The 19,010-nt window shown below is 39.5% G+C and overlaps 1 long non-coding RNA gene across 1 annotated transcript in view; it reads right to left on the reverse strand.

Annotated features, from left to right (window-relative positions):
• Window positions 1-3,375: 3,375 nt before the first annotated feature.
• LOC134000121 (uncharacterized) overlaps window positions 3,376-19,010 on the reverse strand; it is a 43,917-nt gene continuing 28,282 nt past the window's right edge. Inside the window, exon 3 of the long non-coding RNA XR_009927401.1 lies at window positions 3,376-3,693. This is a non-coding gene — a long non-coding RNA (uncharacterized LOC134000121). The remainder of the gene's footprint in view (window positions 3,694-19,010) is intronic.

The following is a 19,010-nucleotide window of genomic DNA, read 5'->3' on the forward strand; positions in this document are numbered from 1 at the left end:
GCACACAGACATGCCAGAGATCCGATTGGCTGATGAGGGCTCTGCGTTCTATACATCACAGCGTATCTGAGCCACAGGTGGCAGGGGAAGGCTGTACGTTGCCGTGGCAACACGAAGCAGAGGGCGGGCACAAGTTATGACCCTATGATATGAGAAGACTATCAATGATGGAGAGTAATACATGAGTAACTCCCTCTGTAAGAGTGAGGGAGGGGGGAGGACAGAGGGTTTCTGAGGTGAATCTTGAACACTGTTGTTGTTGCGGGAGTCTCATCCATCTTTCTGTCATCCTCTCTCTTTTGCGCTCTCCTCCATCTCTGCATCTCTTTATAACCTCTCAGTTACTGTATACGCAGCATTTACATGGTTTTTTCTACCATGCTTCACCACTTTGTCAAAAAGACTAGGTCAAATCGTAGCATATGGCTGGACTGTGTTTGAAACGCTACAATTGTTTAATTTCAAACAACAGATACGGGAGGTGCTCCCAAGAAGTATGCTGAAGCCAATCTGATATTGGGCCTATTTCAATACTATGTACGCATATTTCGGACTTGCGTACTTCCTAGTTTGGACTTGGCAAGTTCAACTCTGAAGAACAAATTTCCGAGGACGGGAGGACGCAGTACGATTATTCTGCAATTGGAAAAGCTACCTGACTGTAATTTGATCAAATAATCTCAACTCAAAGCTCCTCTAATATGATAAAAGCTGTTATGTAGCTTAATAAAACACAACTACATAGTGCTGTAAAATACAATTACAACAGTGTAGAGGTCAAGCCTGAAAAGTACAACTTGACCAGGGATTTGAATGGGTATCGAGTGATGGCAGCAATACTATAGATACTTCTTCACTTTAATGGGACTAAAATGAAATCATGCGCACCAGTGCTCAATCTGCACCTTATACTTCTATTTTCTTTGCCAAGTGACGAGACCATGTTGTTAATTGTTCAAAGGTTGTTTTTCAAGTGTTTGAGATGCAGACCACAGACTGGTGTCTGGCTTACATGTGGGTGGTGCAGAAAAAAAAACTCCACCAGATGGAAACCCATGTGTTAAGAGTGGTGAGTTAATATATAGTTGCTTCAAAAATGGTTACCACATCAACACAAGACTGTATGTGAAAATGCACAGCAAGTTGCTCAATTTGGGTGTGTGATTTGATGCAAAGTGCTACCCTGACTAAACATATTCCATATTGTCCCATTAGGTTGCCAGAGTTAAATGCAACAATTGATATTCAAACACATACCTGTAACATTAGCAGTGTTTGCATGCTCTTTACTAAATTTAGCCAATCTTTCACATCATTTGAATGGTCTGCTGTAAGTACAGTCCACAGATGTAAACATATCCACGTGACACTAAAAAAAAACCTGTCACGATTTGAGGACAACTACAAGGGAAAGGTTAATTATACAGTGGTCAAATTTAACATGCCTGACAAGAATGACAGCTAAGAGCATGACAGACTGCTAAAGGAACATACCTGTATTTCACCAACCAATCAGGGAACCGGAACCGATTTAAGTCTGGTTCACAGTACCCATCCCTACTTCAAGCTACAACCATTACAGTGTGACTTCACAGTGGATGGTGAGATGGTGTTCAGTGGCTGATGTGCATCATTTAATATCACTGACTCAACACATGGCACTTAATGTAGAGCCAAAATGTTCCACTTTGCTCCCATCACAGCAATAACCTTTCTGCTGCAATTTTCTTCTACTTTACTACTTTACACTCTAATATAATGACCAATTTTTGCACAATCGCTTGGGGGCCGTCATGAACGACTTAATCAGTTGCAACCCCTGTCGTCAGAGGCACAGTGTATTCCCGAGTAGCCTTGAATGGTATTTGTTTTCGTTTTGAATTGGTTCGTGGACAAACTCCCGATTGAAGCTTTAAGATTGTAGATTAATTGCAATTTTACATTTTTGTTGGCAGGTTTGGGCTTTTTATTTCAATTTTATGATGTATATTTTAAAATGAGAAAAATCTACTGTGATATGTTTGAAATGTAATGTTCTGAGTATCTTGACAGAAAAACATACTTTGTCATAAATACTCAAGACTGGTGATTATGATAACAACTGTAAGGTTGCCTCATTTTACAAACCTTTTTAAGGCTTGTATTTTCAGCCGACCGGCTTCTTTACGGAGGTTATTTTGCCACCTCGTGTCCTTCCCTTCTCTGTCCCATCTAATAAGGCAGAAATGCCATTTAAATGTCAGTTAGTGATACAAAGACAAATAAAAGAAGTGAGAAATATGAAAACTAAATTAATTATTCATTAGTATACAATGGCATCGAGCAACAAAATATGTCGACGTTATGCATCCTCATTATAGTACTGTTATATTCTTTACACTCTAACCTGCAGAGCCTGTTGCCGAGAAGAAGAAAAATGAGAGGAAAGCATGCTGGTAAACAAGTGTAGAAACTGAAAGGAAAAAAAGACTCACCGATGCATTCTTGTCTTTACACTTAAGGCGTTTTTTTTCTTCCTTTTATCTTCCGTGTCAAACCATATGGATCTTCTTAGTGTTTTCCCTTCTTCCAAGGTTCATAATGCTCTCAGTTATATCTCCCAGGAAGTTCTGTAGTCTTTGTGGCTGCCTCCAGATGACGCTGCCAAGAGCTTCCCCTGTTCTGTGGGTAGTTTTACTTCTCTGGAAGGGAACCTCAAGGCAGAGTAACCTCTGAGTCTTTTCTGTGATCTCCGAAGGCCTCTTGGGCAATTGCTGATTTATGCTACAGCTCAGATTGCGAGGCTCGTGTACGATGTGACATGACGAGGAGCAAATGAATTGAAGATGCCTGCCATGTGGTACTGTTGAGTGTCTTTGTCTGGTTCTCTGGAGGCCTCCCTGGCTACTGTTGCTATACTCCTGCCTCTAAGGCAAATGGAAGATGGTGAAAGTGAGCTGTCTACTGGGTAGATTGAAGCACCAGGCTGGTGTCTGTGTGTTACCTGCTGAGCCGATTGAAGCACCAGGCTTGTGAATGCTGTGGCTGAACAGTTCCCTTGTGTTTCCTTGACTGAGTGTCAAGAAGCTGTGTCTGCTGAGGTATATGGTTGCCTGTCAGGTACAGAATAAAATGACCCTTCTCCTTCCAGTAATAACTTGCTTGACAGCCAGGCTACACGTGTGGATCAGTACAATTTAGGCAGTGAGCAGGTCTGAACTGGCAGGTGGTAAGAGGTCAAAGGTAATTGCTGGTCGTCACGGTTGCAGTGAGGAGAACTTGAGAGGCAATACAGGTTGTCACGGTAACAGCAGTGAGAGGTCACAGGTGTATTTTCGCTCTGTGTTCCAGTCACTGGGTTGGCTGTTCGGTGGAGGAGGTAGGCAATGGGAGAAAATCCCTGAGGTAAATGGAGAAATGTTGCACGAAGAAAATAAAAGGAAGAACTGCTAACTGATAAGAAATTCCTGTTTATTTTTTCCTTTTTTATTTGTCTGGGAGGTAGAAAGAAGAAGAGGTCTCTCTGATTGGATCAGGGGATGAGGAGGAGACGGTGGGAGGTAAAACTGCTCTGTCAACCTTGAGTATGTTCTGTCTTAGGTCTTTTGAAAAAGAATGCAAAGAATGCTGGTGCTTTCCCAGTGTCCATCTGAAAAACACAGTGCTTGGCTCTGCCTCTCAACATGTGCAGGTAGGTTTCTTCAGTGGCTCCACCTGTGAAAGAAAAACACAGACAGGTTAGAATATAACCACAGAACATCATCATTATTATTATTATTATCATTGTTATGTGACTGTACTAAGGATGTCCAATGTCTGTGACTCCACTTGTGGTTTTAATCGACAACATCTCTAGTCAGAGTCCAAAAGTTTAGTGGAAAGCTATCAGTTTGGTGAAACCAGTACAACAACAGTATTTTTCCAGCCTACTACAATGGTAATGTCCATTATAAAAATGATTCACAATCTGTTATCTGATCTGCCACCACCTTGGCTGCAGTACGGTTAAGTTAAGGTACAAAAACTACTTGGTTAAAGTGAAGGAATGAAGGTGGTCAAGAGTCAAGAAAACTAATGTTGACTGCTTGGACGAAACTCAAAACCTACAGGGGTTTTGTTGACCCAAATATCTACTCTGAGAACCTCTATAAGGCCACTTTTAGACCAAAGCAACCCTATCGTTCATTGGAATGGGGTCAATCAGGTGGCACAGTAGGGATGCCAATGCAGAAAAAAACATACAGGGTTGTCCAGCAAAAACATCGAGCCTTGTTCATGGCAAAAGGTCTTTAAAAGGTCCTTGTCGAGTGAAAAGATAAAACCAATGATGTCATTTCTCTGGTGAGGACGTTCTCTTGGGATGTACTTGCTGATGATGTACTCCTTCAACTCCACTGGGACAGTTTGTAACCCACTATGAAGCAGTCAACACCTTCAGGTCTGAAACAATGGTACACTCTGTAAATGTTGGGTGGCTTTTTCTACCCCAAGTAAAGCTATAAAGTATCTCAGGGTCTTGTTCATGAGTGAGGGTGAGATGAAGTGTGAGACTGACGGATCAGTGAATCAGCAGTAGCTTTATTGGCAGTTACAAGTGACTGAAATGAATTTGCTTGACGGGGTGATGAGTTCTGGAAGAAGAACGGCTCCTTCACACTGAAAGTCAGTTAAGGTGGTTTGGGCGTGTAATTTGGATACCTCTGGGATGGAAAGATATTCCAGGCATGTCTAAATGGGAGGATATCCTGGGGCAGACTCTGAACACACTGGAGGGATTATAGGGAAGTATAGTGTGAAGGGTGTCTGAGCTACTTTGCTTAGTTTGATACCACTGCAACCAAGCCTGAGATAAGCATCAGGAAACGTATAGATGGAAGCTTTTGAAAAAAGAACAGAAACACTTTATAGTCTCCGTAGGGAAATGTGTCTTGGACATCAAAGCTTGCAGCATCAAGGCTGGCCCCTAAAAACAGCAACACAAGACGGAGGCTTCATATAGTTATCGTCCTAGAATAAGAATAACTCCCTGGCAGATAAAACACTAGGTGAATAAGCTCTGAAATATGATCTTTTTAAAAAAAAAAATGTTATGCATTAGTCTTAGTCTGAACTGGAACCCAGTAATGTTGGGACACTCCTGACCCGAAGCAACCCTGAAAAAGCATGTAAAGAGATTGGATGGAAGGAAGGCAGTGAATTACAGTCTTCTTTTTTCATATTCTTAGGCAAAGGGGAGCTGGGATTTCCATGTAGACTGATTGAACACATTTCCAAAATAACATCACCATCAAGAAGATGTTTTTTTCCCTGTAATTACAGAAAGATCAGTAAGGTAAATTAGGAGTATCTACTGTTTGTATTGCTAAAATACTCCAAATCATTGGTAGTAGCGATAGTTTTAAGAACATCTGTCAAGCTGTGACTCTAAAAAACAATGATTGCAATTAAACGCATACTGATGAAAGATTTCTTTTAATGGCATATACTAGTGTTTATGCACAAGAGCCTCGATTAATGCATGGGAGAGAAAAATTAAGCGATGTGCAATAACAAGATTGTTTTAGATTTCATTCAGCAATAACAAAACCCACAGTACTTGTTCAGTATGCAAAGCAGCTACTGGGTGGAAAATCTATTGTTGGCAATCCACATTTGAATGCACACAATGTACAGACATGTTCACACACACATATACACACATTCCCTGTTAATCTTCCTCCATCTGTGCAAGCTGCTCTTGGGTTGGGTCTCTGTCACACACACACACACACGTCTTTTTGTGCGAGTCTCTTTCTTGTATATAGGCAAACTCAAGTTATGTACATGATGAAGACACACACACACACACACACACACACACACACACACAGACACACGCACACGCACACGCACACACACGCAAGCGGAGGCAAACATGAGAGTAAAGGCTGTAGGAACATGCTACATGAAGAGAAAGGGTTACACCTTACTTTTTTAACTGAATACAAAGCTGAGCCCAAATCACTCTTAACCCATTTGGCATCACTTGTGGTTACATAAATAGTGAAAAAGCATATAGACAAACGCCTCCACTCATAAAAATGGCTTTACACCCACCCACATAGAAGTAAATACACACCAACACAAAGGCAATTCAAACCCTCAGCTCAGGGTGTGAATTCCCGCACAGTATGTTATTGTGATAAGTCAAGGTTCACACATACACACCTTTCCTCTTTTCACTTCTAATTTTTGGCAATACAACAACGAGAGGCAGCGCGCTACTTGTCTCATCTCCCCCAACTAAAACGCTAACACAATTGTTTGCCTGGGAGGCAAACAAACCTCAGCAGAGGGGCTAATTAACTGGCAGCAGGAAACGCCAAATGAAAGAGACATCAAGATTAATCTTATGAGGGAAGATAGAAGAGGAGAGAAGAGGAGAGAAATAGAGAGAGAGAGAGGGGGGGGGGGGGTGAGAAGAAAGAGCCTTTTCGTACAATATGCATCATTCTGTAAAAAGGGGATAAAAATGACTTCCATCCCCCCATCAGCTACAGTGACAGATGCACAGAGTGAGCTGCTATCAGTGCTTTACCAGAAGCACTGTACAAGTGTCAGGATGTAAAAGAAACTCTGAGTAGATGGCTGGTTGCCTGCCAAATTGGCTGTGAAAGTGGAAGAAAAAAACAACATTGCAGTCACCAAAATTGACAACTATTTGGCTGTCAAAATGAAGAAAAACAGAATAATAAATGACAGGGTGACCTGGTGGCTCTGTAGTCTTCATGCTAATGATCCTGGACCTGAATTCAGTGCCTTTAGAGCACACCACTTCCATTTCTTTTCAAATATTTCTTTTCATTCAAGGATACGGCTGACCGTTTACAATATGTCTCTGTTAACTGTTAACACTCCCATGAAAGATGCCAAGTCGACAACTAATTGATCCCACTGAAAACTATTAACTGTGAAGCCTGATGTATCTTATCCCACTGTGCTGTAGAGCTACACTGTTGTCCAGAATATTAAAATGACATCACTGAGACACATTGTTGCACTGAGTAAACACGGGCAGTAGAGGGATAGACAGTAGAAATGAAATCCAACATCGCATATATGATGATATATATATGATAACACATTTTCAGAAAGAAAAACTTCAAAAACCTAAGAACTGCATTGTACTGATGTATAAATCCATTACTTCTACAAAAGATTCTTGATCATTGACTTCCATACTAGACTTCCTGCCTAGTACAGGTTGATATACAGTATTAAAAGTATGTTTACTGTATAATGTAATGTAATACAATCCAATGTAACGTAACGTAACACAATACAGTACAATGTAGTGTAATGCAAATTGACGTAACACAACGTAATGTAATGTAACATAATGTCATGTAACACAATACAATACAACATAATAACTTTATATAAATATATTGTCATATAGTCCACCCTTATGGAGTTAAGGGTGAGTTCTACACTATCTTTCTACTGTAAATATGCATTAATGTGTATTAATGTGAGACTGTCAATAGTCATCATTAATGCACTGTTTACTGTAAATTACTAAGTTAATCATTTGATTCATTAATTCATGATAGAAAATGAATTGCCGTCAACTGTGATCGTCTAGATTAAAACATTTATCAAGAAAAAATGCCACATTTTTCAAAATGTTCATATATTTAATACAGTCGACAAAAATAATGAATAAAACTTATTACTTAGCATGAGACCTTTTTTTCCCATGGGAGGGAACACATTCTTCAAATTGGTCTTTGCATGAATAGAGAGAAAAATGTACAAGATGTTTTAAAAAAATAAATAAATAAATAAATAAATAAGGAAAGTATACCAAGAGAAGTGAAGCAAGAAAAACAGTGAATGATTTAATGATTGCATCTATTGTAGCAGTTGCAGCTTTAGTAATAATGCTGATAATAATCCTTTATCTAACATTATGTTACTTTAATCTATAAAGAAAAACAAGTTAGCCGACATAGCTTGAGGGAGATGTTAATAACTGTCCTCTAATCAGACCAATATGATGGAATTTTCATGTTTGACAGCAGATTCAAACCGCCAACGTGATGATTGCCAGTCTGCTACTCTACCAGCCAGCTACCGTGACCTGATGCTCATATCAGCCAAAATTTGCATCCTTTAACAGAGAGAAGCGCCGAAATGGATTAAACAAAAAGAGTCACACGCGTGCACACACATGAATGCGCACGTGCAGTCAGAGAATGTGCACGCAGACATATGTAAGTACGCATGCATGTGCATCTGAATTGTTGAGTTGAAGTAAAGACATGCAGACGCACATACATACACACATGTGGGACTTTTAGTAAATAATCACAGGAGTGTATGTGTGTGTGTGTGTGTGTGTGTGTGTCTTTTCCTCCGTGACCCTTTCCACCCCCCATGGTGTGCGTGTCTTTGTGTGTGTGTGTTTGTGTGTGTGTGTATTTGTAGTCTCCTGGCTGAGGCTCTATCTCACTATTTGGCAGCAGGTGGAGATGAGGTCATAGGGTATTCTATCTGCTGCTATGCTGTTGCTTTTTGGACTCTTTCCTTCTGTGACTTATGGATGTGGTTGCATCTGGAGCCTAGAAACACCCACCAACCCACCTACACACACAATGTGTAGCAACAACTGTGGGTACTGAGCCAAGAGTGTGTGTTTGTGTGTGTGTGTGTGTGTGTGTGTGTGTGTGTATGTGTGTATATGACCCTCTTTCTGCTGAGGCAGTGAGGAGAATACGGATGCAAATCAACTCGGCACCAATCAGACCAGGCTAAATAAAGTGTTTTTCAGCAGCTTTTACTAAAACAAGAAGAGATAAGAGCGTAATCTGTAAATATAATTGAAAATTGTCTTTTCCCTGCTTTGAAGCTCCACTTTTCATCTGTGCTTTTTTTAATTTAGTAAGCAGCTGGGCTGTAAAATTGGGATCATATGCTTATTAGTCAAAGAGCTGTGATGACAGAGCAGTGTATTCGCTGGCTGTCAGAGGTTATACAGTGCACGTGAAACTATAGGGATGACAGATGAGAGAGGGAGAGTCCATATAACTGGTTGAACAATATGTTCTACAGTTTCATAGCAGTTCACCGCCTCGCAGGTTGATAACATCCCTGAATTATTTTCACGTAGCGCCGGGTGTGGTGTTCCCGACATAGGTGTGTAATGAATACTTCTCTGACTGAAGCATTCCCACCTGTGATACCTGCAAGCTGATTTCGTGCCCTTTATATGATGGATATTATAAAAGGGTGCACAGACAGAGAGAAAAACAAAACCAGGTTGTATTTACTGCCAATTAGCAAATGTCAGCATGCTAACATGCCCAACAAAGGTATTTCCTCTAATAGTGGAGGGTAGTCAATTAAAAGCCAATTAAATGGCCTGCTGCCTGTTGTATAATGTGCATGCTAGTAAAATAGTATTTATCTGGATTTAACACAGGCTTTATGACTACATGCACCCTCAACCCTCCAATGTAGGCTACATTTCCACCACTTTAGTTTAATAAATTCAACAGTATACAATCATGCTATTTTTACTTAAAGTTGAGCGACACAGAGAGGAGAGGGGGACGTTGAAGATGCGATATCGTTTAAATTAGGCCTGTCCCGATAACAACTTTATAACAATAAACTATCATTTTATCATTTGATGCCGTTCGATACCATTAACATGATAAAATGTACACCAGCTAAATTTAAACGTGTTAACACTGACAAAAATGATAATCTTGCTGTCAAGGTATAACATAAACACATGCAATGATACCATATGACAAATACAAATATACTATCTAAGGTAAATAAAGTAGAAGATGGACAGATTTTGTAACAGGAAAGAAAGGGAATAAGAAAAACTGATGCCCCTCATCAAGTAAAGATGTTGGATGATGGTAATTTGTCACAACAAGAATCACAGCTACATGACAAAGCCTGTCTCGCTCATGGTCTCACTGTCATTGTAAAGAGGGAGAAGATGACAATGTTTGTGCCTAAAAAGCCCCGGCAGCAGACTAATATGAAGAATAGCATGACTAATAAATAAATACTCACACAGACACACCATAGTTATGCCAATAAACAAGCACATATGTCTTTGCAGAGAAAAAAGTAAGAAGCCTGGTGTAAAACCAAAATGTCATTCAGGTTCTAAATAATGAGTGAATTTAGTGCTCCAGGGATTACATTTGTTCCTTTCTCTACTGATTATTAACCTGGACTGGTCACATCTGTCTTATTGTGATAATCTCTTTCAGTGTGAACCACTGCAGAAAAGAGGGACTTTAGCACTAAAAACACTGTAACGTTGAAACATAGAAGACTTGATTTGACTCATTTGGACGCTGAAGCTTCATATTAGCTTCAGATCAACTTTTAAATAATTTTTTTCACAGGAGGACTGTGGATTTTGCCGCCCTCCCGCTCAGTACTTACATTGTAAGTGCATTATGAAGTCGGTCGAGGCAGATGGTTGGCCACCTAGAGTCTGGTTCTGCTTGAGGTTTCTTCCCGTTAAAGGGGAGTTTTTCCTTGTTGCTGTCGCCAAGTGCTGCTCATGGGGGAATGTTGGGTCTCTTTAAATTAAAGAGTACGGTCTAGACATGCTCTATGTGAAAAGTGTCTTGAGATAACTTGTGATGTGATTTGGCGCTATATAAATAAAGATCTATTGATTGATTGAGGAAAAGTTCTAATAGTCAGTATGAACAGGAGGAATGATTAGAGCAAGAACAGGTTTCAATGTTCATTTGGGCTCCTGACTGTTGTTTTAAGACAGACTTGAAAAATTGTGAACACATCCTTCAACATTCCATTCATGTCAAACATGTTCATTAAAACTAAGTGCAATATGACACATTATGTACATAAGAAGCAGGAAATCAGTATGCAGGTTATGACACGTGAGCAGTTTGAGCTTCGTTAGACTAGATGGTATCAGTGTACTGATGGGAAGAAAGCGAGTATGTTTCAATGATAAGAATAGAAAAGCTGATCTACTGGTAAGTGTGGACTACAAACAGTACAACGTGTCCGTTCATCAGTCCAATCGGGATATGGAGCAACGAGTTCAGCTGCAGTCACACTATAGCTGGAATTTGAATTTTATGGTTATGTTAAAAAAAAATAGTTTGGAAACCACCTTCAGGGTAACTTTTAAAGAGTTTGTGTCGTTTCGCTTTCGGAGTGTGAAGCATAATTGGACATCGTTCAGTTTTAGTGTTTTTTCACGCTCTGCTGATTCCACAACAGCAGCCTTTGAAGCGGGCACCTCCACCTCACCTACACAATGAAATAACAGCCAATTAAATGGAAATGTCTTGTCCCTTGAGTCAACAAATATAATAAACTCTGATAAGGGTTACTAATGTTTTTAATTTATTCAAAGTGCAAAACATGAGGGAAGCTGCAGATGTGGGTAATAATTCTCTGTGGCTGGGCTACGTGGATTAATTAGTGGTACTGATTAATGCAAAAAATCATCAATTTCCTGTTTAGCGTTAAATTAAATATGCACAAATCTACGATCGGCACCCGATACCGAGGTCTGGATCGGATTCGTCCCAAAGTCAACATTAAATTAGAGCAAATCATGTCAAGTTATACAATAATTTTTCCACTGTTGTGGTATTTCAATGGTCATGGTAAAATTATATAAATATATTCTCTATTTAGATGTATTGGTATGACTGCGCTGTAGCAGACTGAAAATATAGGCGTGAGGAGTCAAACAAAAGACAGGTGACAGTATGCAAATAATAATGACAGGTTGGACTACGGACATGAAGGATGAGAGACTGGGGGTGGAGTGGTAGTGGGTGCATTCAACTAGTGCCTCTTGTTAAATGATGAGGACAGGTTTGACACCGTTTACTGCTAGATGAGCACGCCTGGAGGAGTTTCAGGGGCAACAAAACTACATCATAGAAAAAGAAAAAATCAGTTATATGCAAATTTTAAAATAAACATTTTTTTTTTAGAACTGGTTTCATTACAGTGAGTAAGGGAAGATCGACTGTTATGAAACTGTTGATCCTCATGGCTCAATGGTATGTGGGAAAACCAACACAGAGAAAACATGATGACCTGTCAGCATCACTGAATGTGCCACTGAGATAGATAAATGATTTATTGCTGCATGCAAAAAAATGCAAACAAAGCAAAATATACATTAAGTCATAACAGTAACATGAACTATGATACAATACGTTCCACTTTCTAATAAGGAGCTATTGGGGAGTTTATAAGTTGTATCTAATAAATGTCTTGACCGTGTAAAGTGAATTCAGACATTTCCTTCTAAACACATTAAATAGGTCATAAATGTATTTCTAAAAAAGGTGTTAAAAGCATTTCAACCATTTAGATTTGAATTGTGGAGCTATGCTTCACAGACTGTGTTTCAAGATTTCTGTGTCTGGATTTAATGGGCGGGTCTTAAAATCACCGCCAACCAATAGCACGGTTACACACCAGAGCATGAACCCGCCCCTGCTGCTGTAGGTATAAATACATTCAGCGCACACTACTACTACAGTCTACAGTTAGCTGAGTTAGCCGCCGAGTTAGCCGCTGAGTTAGCCACCAAGCTAGCCGCCGAGTTAGCCACCGAGCTAGCTGCCGAGTTAGCCACCGAGCTAGCCGCCGAGTAGCATTAGCCGAATTAGCAGCAGAAAGCTCTCAGATCTAGCGTCCATGTTTCTGGTAGAGGTGGTGACTTTGATTGACAGGTGACACTTGGTAGGGGGCGGGGCTTCAGCGGACTCTGCAGGCACTCCCTAAGCGTTTGGGAGCTGAGAAAAAGGTCGATTTTTACACAACTTTGAAGCCTTTTTTCATATATTTGGCGATTTTTTTAATCATTCAAATTTGGCAGGGTGGTTAACAACACACTTTTCTGTGGTATGTCAAACTCAGAACACATATTTATTCTTACTTTACAGACTTTAACTTCTGCTTTATAGATCAGTAGAGCTGGGTATCAGTACTCAGTACCAACTAGTATCAAAACGTCTCCCGTCAAACAAAGCCCGCATTTGATCCTTTTTGCACCAAGAGCTAGAAAATATGACTATTTGTATGGACTTGCTCACAGCCAATCAACGCATGCGTTCTTCAATTTAATGCGACATGTGATTGCTCCACTGCCACATCAGCTACAACATGTCTGTAGTGGTGAATTAGAAATGTAATGCTTCTATTCACATGATGGGTACCGAATTAAGTACTCAATTGGTATCTGTATAACTTTAATGGTACTTGGATTGGTACTGGTATCATAATTTGTTAAACGATATCCAGCCCTATAGATCATTAGTCATTAAAGATGAGTACTACTAGATATGTAAAAATAAATAATTAAAAGCATTTTTCATGTTTCCAGAAGGAGCTGTGCAGAATCTGATTAACTGGAACTGGACTCGAATGATGTCACTTGAGTCAGCATCAATTCCGATTGGACACTACAAGTTTGAAAATAAAAATGAGTGAAAAAGAAGTGAGGTTACCAGACCTCTGTAGTATTACTGTCCAGCTTTGGAGATCCCTCAGCTTTAACTAGCATTTTAGCGTCTTTTAGCTCATTGTTTTAGTTTAATAGATCTCAACGTAACTGTTTGACTCAGGCACCTGTTTTCAGTGAAAAATCTCTCGTTCCCAGCTCCGACTTTCAACTTCCGAGGTAAATGGAATGCAGCAGCATTTCTCCTGTTCATACTGACCACTAGAATATCCTTTCATAATGCACTAACAATGTAATTGATGGGGAACAATATCAAGAAAATCCTTGTTTTGAGCTAGAATGTGTCTAAAAGTATGTGTGAAACTTATATGAGGCTTCAGCTGTCTCAGATAGTCAACTAAAGTGGCTATCTTCCACAGTTACAGTCTTTACAGTACACAATTCCGTCTTTGTGTCTGGATGGACAGTGTTTTCCTGTTCAGCTGCAGTGGAGGGATCACGACAAATAGATGGAATTTGGCACTAAAAAGACTGTAACTGAAGATATTGACTCGACTAATGTGGATGACTGAAGCTTCAAATGATCTTTCAATAATCTTTTAAATACATTTTTGCTCAAAAGTAGGACTATATACTGTGCCCCCCACCATGTACAATGAAAGTACATTATGAATAGATCTCTTAGTGACCAGGAATGATTACAGCCAAAGAAATGTGAGTCCATCCTTTAAAATGTACAAATGTAAGCCCTTTTTTGTTGTAAAAAGCCATTATTAACACATTAGGGAGTTTTACAACCTGCCAAAGGTTCTTTTTAGAATAATGTGTGCCTGACATTTTTTTCCATTCAAAAATGTGTAATTATTGTATTCAAATCCTTAAAATGACATCTAATCCTTCTCCCTCATTAAAAATTAATACAATCTATGAATATGCAAATATATTTAATTAAGTGTTTAATTCAAAAGATGTCTGCTACATCACTGAAAATTCCATTCTCAATGTTTGTGCACTAGAAGCTTCAAGTTTCCACATCACACTTGTGATGTAAATGTGAGTTGAATACTGGACCGGGATTGGCTTCAATCAATGTGTGATGTCACCAATCATGCTTGTAGGCCCGCCTTTTAAAAATCACATTTCCAATAAGCAAAACACATTTTTGAGTGGAGGAAGCCTTCAAATAATCCACTTCAGTGTTCTACATAATTAGTGGCATGTTGTCCTTGTTGTTTTATTAACCACCATGTTGTCAGAGGGGTATTAGCTCATTTATCCATCTGTCAGTTTCCTGGAACAGAATGTGACTTTTATTTGGATCTCATTCACTGTTGTTCATTGTATAGCCTACTCAGTGAACGCATAGGCACACATGCATATGGATGTGCATGTGTTGGGAGTTTTTGGACGGGAATATGTTGGAATATGTCAGTTTCTAACCTACTATGAAATATCCTGTTTATACCATGTAGACATAATCATGCGCAGCTTTGTGCAACTTTGAACCCAATTACTTCTTCTACAATAACAAATCTCTCTCAAACACTATGGCTGTCTGTGTCATAGATGAGTGTCAAAATGAGCAGGGTGAAGTGGCTGCAGACAGACAGTTAGCAGGTCCCGTGTTTTTCACACAGCACAGAGCTTCCTATATCACCGCCTATATGACCTCAGGGGACGGTTATACAAGCAGGCCACATAAGGACACACAGATATGTACGGTGTGAGGACAGCCACACACACACACACGCACACACACACACACACACACACACACACACAGGGCACGGATGGATAGGAAAGTGGACAAAGAAATGAGGACATGCACTTATGCCAAAGCAACACACAGATGCTATTATGCACATGCATGAGTATATGCACATCATGCACATGGTACTAGTGTATGGGTGGGGACATGCTGAGATTATACTGTGTAGTATCCTCCCCCCAACTATCTCACACACACACACACACACACACACAGACACACACACACAGACACACAGACACACACACACACACACACACATACACACATGTCAGACTGAAAGCACAGTGTGGGTGACCTTGAATGCCATAAGCTTTGCCAGCAGCTGAGCCCAGACCAGCAGAGTAAGGTGGGCAGGGGGAGGCAGCAGCATGGCAGAAGGATGACAGGAGAGGAAAGGGAGGAGGGAGGGGGGGGGCACACGGGAAAGACATATCTTTCAGAGAGAGAAAAAAAGAGAGAGAGAGGATGAAGTGAGGTGAGAAAGCAGATGAAGAAGAAATTCAGCAGGAGGAAGTTGAAAAAGACGAAAGAAAGAAGAAGGAGAAAGGAAGGAAAAGAGGATGAGCAGGAAGAGCGTGGAGGTGTGAAAAGCTATGTATATGGATTAGCTGGAGATGTCTTCTTATAGTTGCATAGCAACCATATGAAAGTCATGACAACTAAACCCTGTGCATTCTGCCAAAAAAGGGAAGAAGAAAAAGAAATTACCACTCTGCTTTTGAGGCATTCAAGAAGCTGAACAACCCCCCATTTGTGCAACACACATACATACACACACACATACATACACATTCCTCCATATATCAACCTACGCACACACACAAATCCTACACAGCTTTCAGATCCAGAGAGGATGTGGTTAAGGAGTGACAACTGAGGAACAGAGGGACACTTAAGGGGCAGGGAGATGAAACCATGACAGATGGAGGAGAGGATGGCAGCAGACAGAAAGTTATAAAAAGAAAAAAGCAGTGGAGGGGAAAAAAGAAAGAAAGCTAAAAGGTCGTTGTGCAAGCAGAACATTTCGTCTCCATTATGATATTATGAGATGTCACAACATTCAATTGATGCGCTGGCCGCCGTGTTAGCACAGTGATATCACAGCGGTAAACGGGGGCCTAAAGTGTGGGCTGCACTTGATGACTATAGACCAGGCATCACTAGCTGGTGGACCTCAGTCTGGGTCCACACCCAAACCTCATCCTATCCTGACCTGTTGCCAAGTGCTAATACAATTTAAGAATGAGAATAAACAATAATCTTCACAGAGCATTTTTTTTTCTCCCCCCCGACAGGCACCACTACTCCAGTTAATACGGTAAGCCTTTTCCATCACGGCATCAGCACAACTCAAACGAGCCAATCAAACTGATTGTTGACGGTTATTACAAGAAATGTGGGGAAAGTGACAAGATAGAAAAATAATTTAAAGAGAGAGATTGCTCTTCACTCTTCACACTTTTTCTAAAAAGTGTCACTTTTTATTTCTACTTAAGTCCATTGTGCCTGTTATTTTACTTGGACTGTAAAGAAAAGAGATTGTTCAAAGCTGTTTGCACTCTTTCTAAAATAGGCATATTTTTCTATTCGAAATCATTTTGGTCTGTCTTCTTTTACATGTAATGTAGTCCTTATGTTCATTGTGCTGGGACTAACTATATTTATGTAAAGGCAGCTATTTGTTTTCCATTTGTTTGCCATAATGTGTCTGTATGTTAAAAGTGTTGAAAACTGAAAAAATAAATATTGTTGAAGTGATATGGAATGTAAGTTGTTGATTTTATTTGATAGACATTATGAAGTTCGGACCTTTGCTGGGAGGAAATTTTAGTAACTGGACCTCTTTGAATTTCATGATATTTGTAGTGAATGAAACTCGTAAGACTTTTCTTTGTTCTAGCTGATATTCATTTTCTGGCCTTTAGTAACTTTGTTCCTGACATTTATTAAGCTGTTTCTCCGTTGGGGAACCTTATGAACTATGTATTTATGTTTATGTATATGTACCTGCGTGGATGGGGACTGCCCAATATGTTTAGTTTTAAAGCCTTGACCCTGTTATCCAATGGGCACACTAAAAACTAAGCATTCTGTCAACATTATATTCACATTTGCATGTCAAAATACACAATGACATTAAGGGCAAAAGGCCTGTGCGACTGTGTGTATTTTTGTAGCAACAGGCCGTCAGACTAATGGGCTGTTAAAACCCACTGGGAATGTTTTCATGCACTTTATGTCACTTGACTTTATCTTCCTTGTTGCTCTTTTACCAGATATTACATCCATGAACCAGAAAGAACAGAGACCCAACATGTGTCTACACCAAGAGGACATCTTCAATCGTGAAGCAAAATTAAGCTGGATGACTGTTTGGAAAAAGACCTAAAAAGTGTTTATGAAATTCAAGTGCGAGTGTTTCACTTATTGTTTTACTCATAATTCACTTGTTCATTTTTTAACCTATTACTGCTACGTTACATTACATTAAACTTCCATGGCCAATCTGCCCCGTTTTTGGAACTCCCTCCCACCAGACATACGCAATTCTGACTCTGTCTCCACCTTTAAATCCCACTTGAAAACACAACCATTCCAACTGGTATATTCTATCAATCCAGTGGGCCGACCAGAGCAACCAATGCTGGGTATTTTCTATCTAAATGCATGTATTAAAGTGACTCAAGCAGGTCTGAAAGATATCAGATTAATGTCTGAGTCTTACAATAATGTTATTCAGGTGTCACTGAATGTATCTGAAACATCAGTACTGATGTTCTGTTTGTTGTCCACAGATGGTTGTACATCAAATTCTTTTCCTTATGTTTTATCAAGTCCCTGCAGCATCTCACAGCAGCTGAAACCATAAGTGCGTCTTTAAATTGAGACTGAAGTGCACATTTACACATTTTAATGATCATCCTTACCCTTAGTCTTATCTTTCCAAATAAAATACTGTTGCAAGTAAATATTGACTGAATGTTTCTGTAAAAACTAAGATACTTAATGCGTTTGCTTATATATCACTTAATATCCTTTTGTCTAATTAAGCTGTCATAGGCCCATGTTGGTAGCATTAAATGTGGTGTCAAATTAAAGCATAGGTTCATAGTGAGGGTAGAATTGCATTTGATTTCTAATTAGAATATGATCTTGTAAAAGGGTGTCTAACAGTGTATTAGGATCTCCTAATTGGTTTCTAATGACAGCATAATTTAGGATATGACCGTGTTTGTTCACTGTGTAATAAGAACATAATATTTCTAGTTTTAATTTAATTTATTACATCTTATTAGTGTATGTAAAATAAAGTGCAACCTTTATCATTATTATTATTATTATTAGTAGTAGTAGCAGTAGTAGTATTATTGCAGCATTGAAAGTAAAATCATTTGGTTATTAATTGGACCACTACGAGCCGGTCAACATGCCGACCATAATCGGATGACATGTCAAACTCATTCACATCTCATTCCCGAAATAAAGATATTCAAATACATTAGAGAAATTATTATTCTTTTTAATAATTTATCTTGACTTTGGTTTTTGACAGAGCTCTAAGAGGTCTGAAGGCTTTTAGCTTCATACTTGAACCAGACAGCAGCAGCAGGAGGGCCATTAACCAAACAAAAGATGTGGCCAACAACACATGGACACACATGGGGGAAGTGCAACATTTTCATTCAACTATTCAATCTAACCCCCTAACCCACTGACGGAAAGGGAGAAAGATGGCAATAGATAGTAAGTACTTCTCCCGATGTGTTGACAAGAATTAAG

The sequence above is a fragment of the Scomber scombrus genome, chromosome 18, assembly GCF_963691925.1.
Source record: "Scomber scombrus chromosome 18, fScoSco1.1, whole genome shotgun sequence".
NCBI lineage: Eukaryota > Metazoa > Chordata > Actinopteri > Scombriformes > Scombridae > Scomber > Scomber scombrus.